The sequence below is a fragment of the Penaeus monodon genome, chromosome 41 (genome assembly GCF_015228065.2).
Source record: "Penaeus monodon isolate SGIC_2016 chromosome 41, NSTDA_Pmon_1, whole genome shotgun sequence".
Taxonomy (NCBI): domain Eukaryota; kingdom Metazoa; phylum Arthropoda; class Malacostraca; order Decapoda; family Penaeidae; genus Penaeus; species Penaeus monodon.
The window spans coordinates 14,744,974-14,758,032 of record NC_051426.1 but is presented as its reverse complement, the minus strand read 5'-3'; the positions used below and the strand labels follow the sequence as shown (position 1 = coordinate 14,758,032).

At 35.5% G+C, this 13,059-nt stretch overlaps 1 long non-coding RNA gene across 1 annotated transcript in view; it reads right to left on the bottom strand.

The window, feature by feature from the left end:
• LOC119598658 overlaps nucleotides 1-419 on the bottom strand; it is a 712-nt gene extending 293 nt beyond the window's left edge. The window contains exon 1 of the long non-coding RNA XR_005230987.1: nucleotides 359-419. This is a non-coding gene — a long non-coding RNA (uncharacterized LOC119598658). The remainder of the gene's footprint in view (nucleotides 1-358) is intronic.
• Nucleotides 420-13,059: the final 12,640 nt, after the last annotated feature.

Below are 13,059 nucleotides of genomic sequence, written 5' to 3'. Positions count from 1 at the left end.
AACAATGAAAATAGAAAATGAAGAAGATGAAGAAACAAGAATGATAAGAGAAGAAGAAGGAGAAACAAAATAAGAATATGACACAAAGAGAAGCATCCTGAGAAGTGAATAATAATAATAATAATAATAATAATAATAATAATAATAATAATAATAATAATAAGGAAGAATCCTGATTTTCCTCTTTGGACTTTACAAACAAATAAGTAAACAAAATAAAAACATCTCTTAGCTCTTTCACTTAAACACTAAAGTTTAAGGGGAAAGAAAGTAGAGAGAAAGAAAAAGAGAAAAGAAGAAACGGATAAAGACAGTAAAAGAAGACGAACAATTCTGATAAAAAAAAATCCACTCTTACCTTGTGCTTCATATATGAAAGGAATATATCCCAAATAATGGTAACGCAGTTGATATAAACCTATATATAACTGATATAAATATATATAATATAATTGATAAAATAAATATAACATAATTGATATAAATATATATAATATAATTGATATAATAAAACATAACATAATGATATAAATAAATATAATATAATTGATATAAATAAATACATATATATAAAGCGGTACTGCAGCGGGACAAAATAGAAGTTGATTGTCTGTGTTGGCGGCCAAATGAACCGATCAAACTGTAAACAATGTTTCATCAAAAGTATTATCCATTGATGAGTGAGTGAGAAAGAATATCTTCACAATACAAGATATTTATTGACTGGTTTTGAATATATCTATATGTGAGAGTACATATACATTTGAACATATATTCAAAAACAGGTGAATATATTCTTGTATTGTGAAGATATTCATTCTCATTCATACGTTTTCTACATATAATAATAACAAATAATAATGATGATGATGATAATTAGTGGTGGTGGTGGAAGCAGCAGCAGCAATAATAATAAAATAAATAAAAATAATAAGAGTAATAACAATAACAATGAATGATGATAATAATAATAATAATAATAATAATAATAATTAATATGATAATAATAATAATAATAATAAAAATAATAATAAATGATCATAATTAATCGTGGTGCTAGAATTAGTAGCAGTAAGAGTAACTAGTAATAGTAGTTGTAGCAGCAGCAGTAATAAAAGCAGCAGGTAATAGCAGCAGCAGCAGCAGTGGCAGCAGCAGCAGTAACAGTAGTAATAATAATGATAAAAAATAAATAAAAATAACAAACAATAGTATTGTTAAAAAAAGTAACAATAACAATTACAATAATGATGATGATGATGACGATAACAATAATAATTATTATGATAATGATGATAATAATAAAAAATAACAATTAAGTACTATTACTACTAGTACTAGTACTAATACTACTTCTACTTCTACTACTACTAATATTATTAAAAATAGTAATAATCATTACATCCCTTTTATTGCCGTTGTTATAATAATAATAGTACTAATCATAAGACATAATAATAATTATAATAATAACAACAATAATAATAATAATAATATCAATAGTAATAATTATAATAATGATAATAATAATAACAATAATAATGATGATAATGACTATGATTATGGAATAATAATGATAATGATAATAATGATAATAATAACAATAATAATAATAATAATAAAATAGGCTACATGATGTCCACGGGGCGTCGAGTGGTGCGTCAAACACCGTGCCCGCGGGGACGGGGAAATCACCAACAGGCATTTGCCTGTTGGTGATTGGCGCGGGATGTCCAGCTTCTTGGCAATGGGGCTGATATGTATCCTGCTTCTGAAGTGATAGTAGGAAGTGGGTGATGAAGCGTCACCCGTCACACGGATCAACAAGGGGCGCATCCCCAGGCAGAACTAAGTCTAACTCTTCCATTTATCAAAATCCGCCAGGTTACTAGGACGGGATAATTCCCCCCCCTGGCCCTTGGGTTCGGCCATCTTGTACTAACAATTAAAGAAAAACAAGACTTAAATGGACAAGGGAAGAGTTAATGAGGTAATGTACTGCTTTTGCTATACACTCAAGGAGCCTGCTGCAGAAGTTGTGAGTATATTTTTGTTAGTGTTCCATTTGCCTCGAACTTTAATCACCTAGGTCGGTTTTAATTAGCAGATCTAAAGAAAAGAAAAGAAAATAATAGTAATAATGATATAATAATTATAATAATAATGACAATAACAATAACAATGACAATGACAATAACAATGATGATAATAAATGATAATGATAATGATAACAGTGATAATGACAATGATAATAATAATGACAGTGATGATAATAATAATAATAATTATAATAATAAAATAAAATAATAATAATAATAATAATAATAATAAACAAATAAAATAACCAGAACAGTTATCAATATTATTGTTATAATAATAATGCTGATAACTATGATTATGGTAATGATGACAAAAATATAAGGAATATAATGGTGGTGTGATAACAATAATAGCAATAATAATAATAGCGAGTAATTATATATATATATAATATATTATATATATATATATAATTACTCGTCATTCCCTTCAGAGTGAGCTTCTGTGAAAAAGGAATGATTCTACAAGTGGTGAGTGATTCGGAACCCAATATAATGAAAAAAAGGAAAACAAAAAATAATAAGCAAAAATATATATTTCATTCTGTTCAAACAGACCTGCTAATCTATGTATTCAATAACAGAACAACAAGAATAAAGAGTGACATATGAACAGCAGTTGACCACGCTTCGAAACGCCTTACCATCGAATCAATGGCATCGGCAGTGAAAGACGTCAAGACAAACTTTTCCACTGGCCAAACTATCATGGGATAATTCAGCACGCTTATTGCCCAAGGGAATTGTTTCTTAAAAAATGGCTGTCGGACAATCATTTGTGGGAGAAAAAAAAGAAGAAAAAAAAAAAAACACAGTGAAGGAAAGAGGATATAATATAATAATAATAATTTGATGGTAAATTTTCAGGTATCACTAAGGTTATCATATACTTATTACTATTAAAGCAGCAGCAATTGTAGTGGACACTTGACACCGCGAAGCATGTATCGATCTCATATACCAGGGCGGGCTATGATAATTACAATGACCAGTTTTCACGGCCATCTCTCATAAATATATGTTTACACGGAGTTCTTAAAATCCAACAAGAAAAAACTAAACCAAGACTGTACTTAGCTTCCTTCAGTACATGACTTGCTTTTTAAAATATGAAAAATACAAGAGGCGAGTTTAGTCTCCTCGGGTGCTCGTGTGGAACTCTTAAACAGACATTACGGTTAAAAGACATATAATGTTATCTGTAGGAGATTAAAGGATTAAAATATTACAAGGAATTGAAAGATAAAAAGAACATTTTATATATATATAAAGAACCAGTATAACGATTCCCCGCTTTTATGGTTGCAATTCTTTATGATGTGAACACTTTATAGCATGTTTCTTTATTTCTAATACAGCAGATCAACGAAAAGAATAAGATGAAAAGCATGCAAAGTTAAAGTTAAAGGGAAGGATCCAAGTTATTTTATTGGACATTTCCTTGACCCTGAGTCTGATACAAGTAATTTTCCGAAAACTCAAAATCCGAAACTCAAAACAGGTATAAGAAACAAGCCTCGCCGAAGTCGTCCTTGAACGCGCTGTCAAACACTGTCCGAATGCTCTGACATTTTGGAACTGGTTTGAAAATGATAAATGACTGGTAATGCTGCTTTTATAGAAGGTTTGCAGATTGACTGATGTGCTTCTCTCTCTCTCTCTCTCTCTCTCTCTCTTTCCCTCATCTCCTTTCTCTCTCTCTCTCTCTCTCTTTCTCTCTCTCTCTCTCTCTCTTCTCTCTCTCTCTCTCTCTCTCTCTCTCTCTCTCTCTCTTATATATATACTATATATATATATATATAATATATATATATAATCTATATATATATATATATATATATATATATATATGATCTTAAATATATATTCATTAACAAAAGTACAAATACGGGCGAGATCTTAGCTCACGTGGAAAAGATCGAGACAATGCTGTTATTCCTAAAATTCCAACCAAACCAATTCCGCGGACTGGACTTTCGATACACTTGCAAGAGTTCTGATAAAAAAAAAAATCATAGAGCGAAGGAGAGGCATATATAGTACTGAGGAAGAGGGCGTAGGGAACGTGTCATTTAGTGAGATTTAGAAAAGGTGGAAACCACTGTTGCACAGAGTTGATGTAGATATAGAGTAGTGTTGATTTAGACTAGTACACGGAGCAATAGATTAATGTAAATAAAGCATATAAAAAAAAACACAGGTTATCTAGATCAAAGAAAACACTAACTAAAGAACAAATCTTCACTCTCTTTCAAGACGGGAAAGTCCGTAGAGTTTTAGATGACGCAATGAGAACAGGTGGCCTGAAACTGTATTCTTTGGTAAACAAAAAAAAAAAAAAAAAAAAAAAAAAAAAAAAAAAAAAAAAAAAAAAAAAAAAAAACATAATAAGAATGTTCACAGCAATAAAAACAAAGACAATAACATCAGCAATAGTAATGATAAGTGAAATTGCATTTTCGACTTGTATTCCCCTTGGGTTGCAAACCACGTGTTTCCGAAAGATTTGATGTGGATCGAGTGTTTTGTAATCGCTTCTGTCTGAGTTTGCTGACGATGTAGAGTCCCTCCTCTCCCCTCCCCCTCATCGCCTCCGATATATGCATCGGAGTTCGGAGTTAGAATGTAAGGTATTTATGTATTTCTGTGAGAATTAGACCAGAACGCACGGAGCGCAAAATCTTCAACCACGTGTCCCCGGACAGGCCCTAGCGCGCCCCCGTGAGTGACGTCACGACCCGCCTGAGATGCTTGTGACCCGCTGCGTCTTGTGTAACTCTGATGACTATTTCTGTTATATTCAATTAGTAGATGTAGATAGTTCATAATAATAATGATGCAAGTAATAACAGTAATAATGATACTAATGATAATAATAATAATATCAATACAACAATAATGATAATAACAATAACAATAATAGGGAGGATAACAAACAGTGATGTTGATAGAAATGGCAATAATAATAATGATAACGAAACCAATTAAAACGATAGTAATATGATACTAATGATGATGTGATGATGATGATAATGGTGGTGACGATGATGTGATGACGAAATGATGGTGATGATAATGGTGGTAGGGGTGATGACGATGTTGGTAGTGATGATGATAGTGGTAGTGGTAGTGATGATATTAGTGGTGATGATGATGGTGATGGTAGTGGTGATGATAATTAAATTTGCATGGCATTTTTTCGCAATTCAATACAAAGTTAACGTTCTCGACAATCTTAAATGATCGAAACAGATGCTCCAGAACATTCCATCGGTGTACTCCATGAGAGAGAGAGAGAGAAAAAAAAAAAAAAAAAACACCGCATAAAGGCAGCCGAATCAGCAATCATTTCTTTCAGCAAAGCCTGTCATGAACATGGCAGTGGAGTCGCTCAGTGATCATGATTTTTTTGAAAGTGTATACAGACACAAACACACAAACACACACACACACACACACTCACAAACACACACACACACAAAACACAACACACACATACACACACACACACGCACAAACATATATACACACTTGAAAGAAAGTTATATACACACACGCATACACATATGTGTATATAAATATAAAATAAATATATATGTACATATATATATAAATATACATACATATATATGTATATATATAATATATATATATATATTATATATATATATATATATGTGTGTGTGTGTGTGTGTGTGTATGTATATGTATATGTATACGCGTGCGTGTGCTCGTTTGTCTGTGTGCCTTCGTATATACTGTCTGATTGTTGTTGTAAGTGTGTGTTTTGTCGTTAATTTGACAGTACATGACTGTATTGTGGGAGACGATTATGCATAATTAATGATAACTGTGGCATTACTTATTTTACATACTTCTGTTTCTCATGATAAGAATGTTAATGTATGAAAAACAATGATGACAACATGATGATGATGATGAACGAATAAAAACGAGAATAATGGTTAATGGAAAAAAAAAAAATAAAACGAAAGAAGTGAAATGAAAATCTGCTTAGTATAGATCTCGCGCGCTCACCTTGAGCGATTTGTTGTGCTTATCTGTGTCCTCCGTGAACCCTGTTCGGCAGCGTGTGATAACGAAAGGGTAAAGGAAAGGGCAAAAGAAAGAGAAAGAGACAGAGAGAGAGAGAGAGGAGAGAGAGAGAGAGAGAGAGAGAAGTAGGGTGAGAGAGAGAGAGAGAGAGAGAGAGAGAGAGCGAGAGAGAGAGAGAGAGAGAGAGAGAGAGAATGAAAGGAGGAAAAAAGAAAGAGGAAAGAAAGAAAGAAGGAAGGAAGGAAAGAAAGGAGAGAAAGAGAATGAGACAAGAGCAGAAAAAACAGAGACAAAGTGACAAGAGAGTGCATGAAAACATTGTACAAGCTGAACTGATTTGTCATAAATGAAGGAAGAGAATCCAAGACCCGAGCGAAAATTTTGTCTCTTTAAAACCCCTTTCCAGACTCAAAGATTTGCTGTTCCCGGCGGCGCTCGGATCCCCCAAAACAAACATTGCCACGGCATCTGGCAAGGGGAGAGGGCCCCTTTCGCCCCAATGCGCGCCCAAAAAAGTGGGAATCCCAAAAAATGCCCCAAAAAAAAAAATCTGCGTTTTCACTTTTAAAAACCCAAAATCAAGGCATTTTAAAACACCTTTATTTTTTTACCCTTACTTTAACAAAAAAAAAAAGACTTATTTTGGTGTTTTTTTCCTTTTAAATCAACTGAATTTTAAATTTAAAATTTGGGGAAAAATGCTATTTACCGGTGAGTTCCCAGCAGCCCATTAGTTGCCAACTATAAATATTATTTACGTCTCCTACTGCCTATGCCCTTTTAAAATTTAAAAGAAGCCTTTTTTATTATTTTCGCTTTATTTGCCTTTCGTCCCCTTTCCCCCAATGTTCTCCCCCCCCCTTTCCCCTTTTTCCCCCGATCTCCAATTTCCCCCCTTCTTTACTCCTCTCCTTTTGTTTTAAACCCCCCCCCCTTTTTTTTCCTTTTTCACACATTCTCTCTCACACGTTTCCCTTCCCGGGAAAATTTCGTCCCCCCCCCCCTTCCTCTCTTTCTCCCCCCTCTCTCTCCCCTCTCCTTTTTCTCTCTCTCTTTCTCTTTTTCCCCTCTTTCCCCTTTTTTTCCTTGTCTCCCCCTCTTCCCCTCTCTCCCCCTCTCCCCCTCCCCCGTTTATTATTTTATTTTATTTAAATTTATTAATTTTTATATAAAAATTAAATATATTATTATATTATATATTAAAAAATATATTGTTTTTTTTTATGTATTTTTTTATATGTACTATACTTTTATCATTTTACTGCACGACCTAGGCCTCTCCCCCAAACCCTTTTTTGCGAATTTTTTTTAAAAAATTTAAAAATTTCATACATACATAGGGTATCTATTCAAAGCATGCCTGGGTGTTTGTACGTTTTTGTGTGTGTGCGGTGTAAAAAGGGAAAAGGGGCTCGATAAAATTTGGGGCGCGCCCTTCCCCCTCACAAAAGCCATTGTCAAGGAACAATATACAAAGGGTTTTTTAAGGGAAGTTAGGGAAGTAAGGTAAAATAAAAGTCCGATTAAAAAATGGTGAATGCGGGTAAGGAAAGGTTTAAATGTGGGAAAAGGGGAAACCAGTTTACCGACCCCGCGACAAAAGTGGAGGGGGGGGGAGGGAAGGGAAAGAGGGGGTTTAAAAGGGTTTTTGTCCAGCCCTTTCCCCCCCACCACCACCCTGCCCTCGCCCCCAAACCCCCACCCACCCCACCCCCACTCCACCCACCGGCACCTCATACTGTTCTCGTCCCACGCTCGTTGCTCGGATTATTTTTGGCACTTTTGGCTGCAATAATGATTTGATGGACTAATATGTGCAGAAAAAAATAATGATCACCATTATGAATTACGCAAAATGAATACTTACGTTATAAAGAATTCCCCCTCTCTCTCTCTTTCTCTATCCCCCCCCCTCTCTCTCTCTCTTCGGTCTCTCCCATCCCCCCTCTATCTATCTATCTATCTATCTTTCTCTCTCTATCTATCTTTTCTATCTATCTGTTTCTCTCCCTCTCTTCATTATCTATCCCTTATTTTTCTTTCAAGGGTAGAAGGGTAATAGTACACACACCACACACACACACCCCACACCCCACACACACACACACACACACACACACACACACAACACACACACACACACACCACACACATATATATATATATATACATATATATATATATATATATAATATATATATATATATTTTATATATATATATATATATATGGATAGATAGGCGTTGCATGACAGTATGAGTAAATATTTGAAATGATATATGACTCAGCCGATGAATGTCTATGTACATATATCTATATCTATCTATCTACCTATATAACATATATAATATATATATATATATATATATATATATAATACATATATATATATATATATATATATATATATATATATAATATATATATACACCCAACACACACACCTGGTGTGTGTGTGTGTGGGGTGTGTGTGTGTGTGTGTGTGTGTGTGTGTGTGGTGTGTGGTGTGTGTGTGTTTTTGTGTGGGTGTGTGTGCGTGTGCGGTCATGTGTGTGTGTATATGAAAGTAAGTTGATGTTGATTTTTTTTTATATTTTGATATTACTATTTTTATTATTTTTGATAGTATGCCACTCAAAATCTTAATACTTGAATGTAAGTAAAAATGAAGTAAATATTTTTACGGGTATAATTATAACGATAGGTTACCACGGCGCCTTCCATTTGCACGGATTGGTCTCACGTGGTGATATGTTGTATTGGAATGCATTTATTCAACAAAAGGCAGATGCGAAGTATGCTCAGAAGAGGTTGAGTGTTAGTCTTCATACTGCTACAGTGATGCTCACTCTTGCTACTTGTTAAAACTGCTACCTGAATTTCGTACGTGACACCCGGTCATGTATAGGTATCAGAAACTGTTATTGTCATTTGTATATCGAAAGAGCATACCATTGGTGTTATTTCATATATGATGTCAGTGTTAGTTTAAACTATGTTACTTACTCGTATGCAAGGAATGGTTCACTCGTAGCACTTTCTGGTGTGTGTCATTATGTGCAGGACTGTCTAAGAAATAGCTTCAGTTGTAAAGCTATTCCCATCCTATTTGCTGCCAAGGGAGCATATAATTCTTTAAAAATAAAGTAAACTGTTTTAGTTTAATAGCTATATGACTCACGAGACTCCTCTTTCTTCATTACGTCATATATTTTTATAAAGAAGCAGGCAAATCAATAAATTCATAATTTACCCCTGGGCATCTGACGGGAACTGACAGTCCACTCTAACGAAAGTCTAGCTTACACCTTGAGTGCCTTTATTTTATAAACAGATGAAGGATAGATGACTAAGCCTTTTTACACAACATATCTAAAAGTAATCAATATGGAAGAGTTAAATCGTGTTTTTCTAACGTGTATGCTGACATTCCTCGTAAACTCTCCCTTTCTCTATTACTTTATATATTGTTCTCTTAGTACTGTTTTTGCGCTCATAATCAAAATCTGTCTCTGAGGCTACGGGACATTCACACCTGACTAGTCTATGTGGACTCGTCTGTGTCTAGTTACGCGCGAAACATTATTTGAAACATCTTCCGCGCAAAATAACAACAACAACTAGATATTTGTATAATTTAGACCTATTCTGATGTCTAGCGTAGACATCCTGCTCAGAAAATGTCAAAAATATCTATTCAAGTATATTCAGAAAATATTGCTCATGTGGCAATTGTAAAGCGAACGATAACGTATATTCATTTAAAATATACTAATTAACAGCAATTTCGGTATCAATATGATCGAACGCATGCGCACACGAGCAATATCCCGTAGTTTTTTTTTTTTTTTGAGCCGCAAGGGGGCGTCTCACGGCCGCGGGAACTACTTCTGGCACTGCACATGTATCGAACTTGCTACCGATGACGAAACATTTTTATCATCATCATCGCTTGTGCCGATTGTCATCGTCACCGTCATCATCACTTGTGCGATTGTCGCCATCGTCATCACCATCGTCGTCGTCGCCATCATCAAAATCGTCACCATCGTCGTCGTGCATCATCCTCATTATCGTCATCGTCATCATCGCCATCATCATCGTCGTCGTCATCACATTTTCGTCGTAATCATCGTCATCACCGTCGTTCGTCATCATAACATATATTTTACTTACTACCAATGCCGAAACGTTATCATCATCGTCATCGTAATCGTCATCACCATCATCATCGTCGGCATCATCGTCGTTACCATCATCTAATCATCACCATCGTCATCATCGCACGTGTCGAGCTTACAACCGATGGCGAAACATCATTAGCATCATCGTCACCCCCCCCCCCCCTCACCCTCCCCAAAGCCCTCCCTCAGCTGCGCCGCTCCTGGCCGCCTGCCGTAAGCACGACACAGCGAAAATACGGAATGCAAACCCAGCAAAAAATTTACAGAATGGCAGCATAATCATGACATGCAGACGAAATAGAGGGTGATTATTATCATCGCGGTTCCGAGCGTCTGGCGACAAGTGATCGGTTCAGTTATCCCATTTCTTCTGCATATTTTTATTACCCTTCTGTTATATGATAATGATGATAACGATGATAGTACAAAAGATGACAATTTTGTTAGTGTAATTATTCTTGCTGGTAATCATCAATAATCATTATGATAATAATGGGTAGTAGTAGTGGTTGAAGGTAGTATTATCATCATCATTAGCACTAGCATCACTGATAATTTGGTAACGCACACGTGCATGCACGCGCGCACGCGCACACACACACACACACACACACACACACACACACACACACACACACACACACACACACACACACACACACACACACACACAAGATTTTCTGTGAAAATTAAAAGAAAATAAACATTAAATAATTTATACGGCCAAACAAAGTTTATGGGAAAAGTCAGGGTATCATCACTGGCATAATCCTAGCACAATTCTCAAGGAAAAATATTGAATATGACATATAGCATAACGATATAATATGCATGTATATATGGATGTATGTATGGGTGGATGGATGTGTATGTATGTATGTATGTATGTATGTATTTATGTATATATGTACGAATATACATGTGTGTATGTATGTATATATATATGTAAGTACGTATGCATGCATGTATGTAAATATAAAGGTAAGCAGGTACACATATGCACACACACACACACACACAAAATCTGTACAAGGGCATATACGTACATGCATACATACATAAACATATACACTGCAGATAATGTATTTATAACTACAGTATGTTGGAAAGAAGATTTTCATAATATCATAGAGTAAACACAGTTTAATAATGATAAAAACATCAGGAAAGAGATACCAAGGAATTGAACAAACACATATTCTTATACAAACGAGGTATTTGAACAATATGAAGTTGTATAATCTAAGGCCAAAGAACCTCTTCTCTCTTTCTCTCTCTCTTCCTCTCTGTGCTCTCTCTCTCTCTCTCTCTTGCTCTCTCTCTGCCTCTCTCTCTCTCTTTCTCTCTATCTTGCTCTCTTTCTGTCCTCTTTCTCTTGCTCTCTCTCTCTCTCTCTCTCTCCCTTTCTCTCTTGAATAGGTTCTGCAACCCCTCCCCCTCCCCCATGAAGATATATATGTATATTTTTGTTATTTTTACTATTATATTATATAGTCGTTGTCTGAATGATGAATGAAATGACAAAGGAATATTGTCATTTAACTACAGCGTTAGACTAATTGCAACATGCCAGGTCATGTGTAGACCAGATTGCTCTTACAATAACCACTCTAAGCCCATTTGCTGCGACACGAACGGACCAGCTATCGAGATATCGAGGGAAACTTGTGTTGACAATCGCATTCACTTAGTGTTTACTTGTTCTTGAGGAAAGCAGTAACTGGTGCGCACTTCTTCCGAGGCTACATGTTTATAAACTGTTAAAAAAGAAAGAAAGAAAGAAAGAAAGGGAGAGGAGAGAGAGAGAGCGAGAAAGGAAGGAGAGGGAGAGGGAGGGGGGAGAGGGAGGGAGAGAGGGACAGGGAGAGGAGGGAGGGAGGGAGGAAGGAGAGGGGAGAGAGAGGGGAAGAAAGAGGAGGGAGGGAGAGGGGGGTGGGAGAGGGAAAGGGAAGGAGAGGGAGAGAGGGAGGGAGGAAGAGGGAGAGAGGGAGAAGAGGGAGAGAGGGAGGGGGGGAGAGAAAAAAAACTATGCATTTATGCGTGAACTCCTATCTTCTTTAAGGAACCACATAAAATTCCAATTTCATATCACCTATCCGTGAATACGCCAACATGAACAACTTATTGTAAATACATGTTGGATATAGTCCTCGTATTGTTGCATTCACAATAGTTTGGTAAATTGATGTATTAATAATCAAAAGGCAACGAAATGCAATATCTTAAAGCAGGTGAAGGAGAAGGACGAGAGAAAAGAAATGCGGAGGAAAATTGGGAAAGTGAAAAAGGAATTAGGGAGAATTAGGGAGTAGAATGAGAGAGTCATAAATAAATGAGAAACATAATAATAATAATAATAATAATAATAATAATAATAATAATAATAATAATAATAATAATAATAATAATAACAATAATAATAACTAGCGTGACCAAAAAAAAAAAAAAAAAAAAAAAAGGTAATTCTCCCCTCCTTTCTCTCTCTGTCACCCTCTCGCCTCCTCTCTCCTTTTCCTTTCCCTCTCCCGCCACCTTTTCCTTTTCCGCTCTTCCACTCTCTATCACTAGAAAATCTTCCTTAAATTCCCTCCTCTCCTGCCGCTTTAAGCCCTTCGTCATTCCTATTCCCTCCTCAGCCTTCTTAATCTCCCTTACACCCTCCCCTCCCCCCTTTCCTCTCTGAGGCCCCCTTCCCTTTCTTTATCTCTCTTCTTACCCAT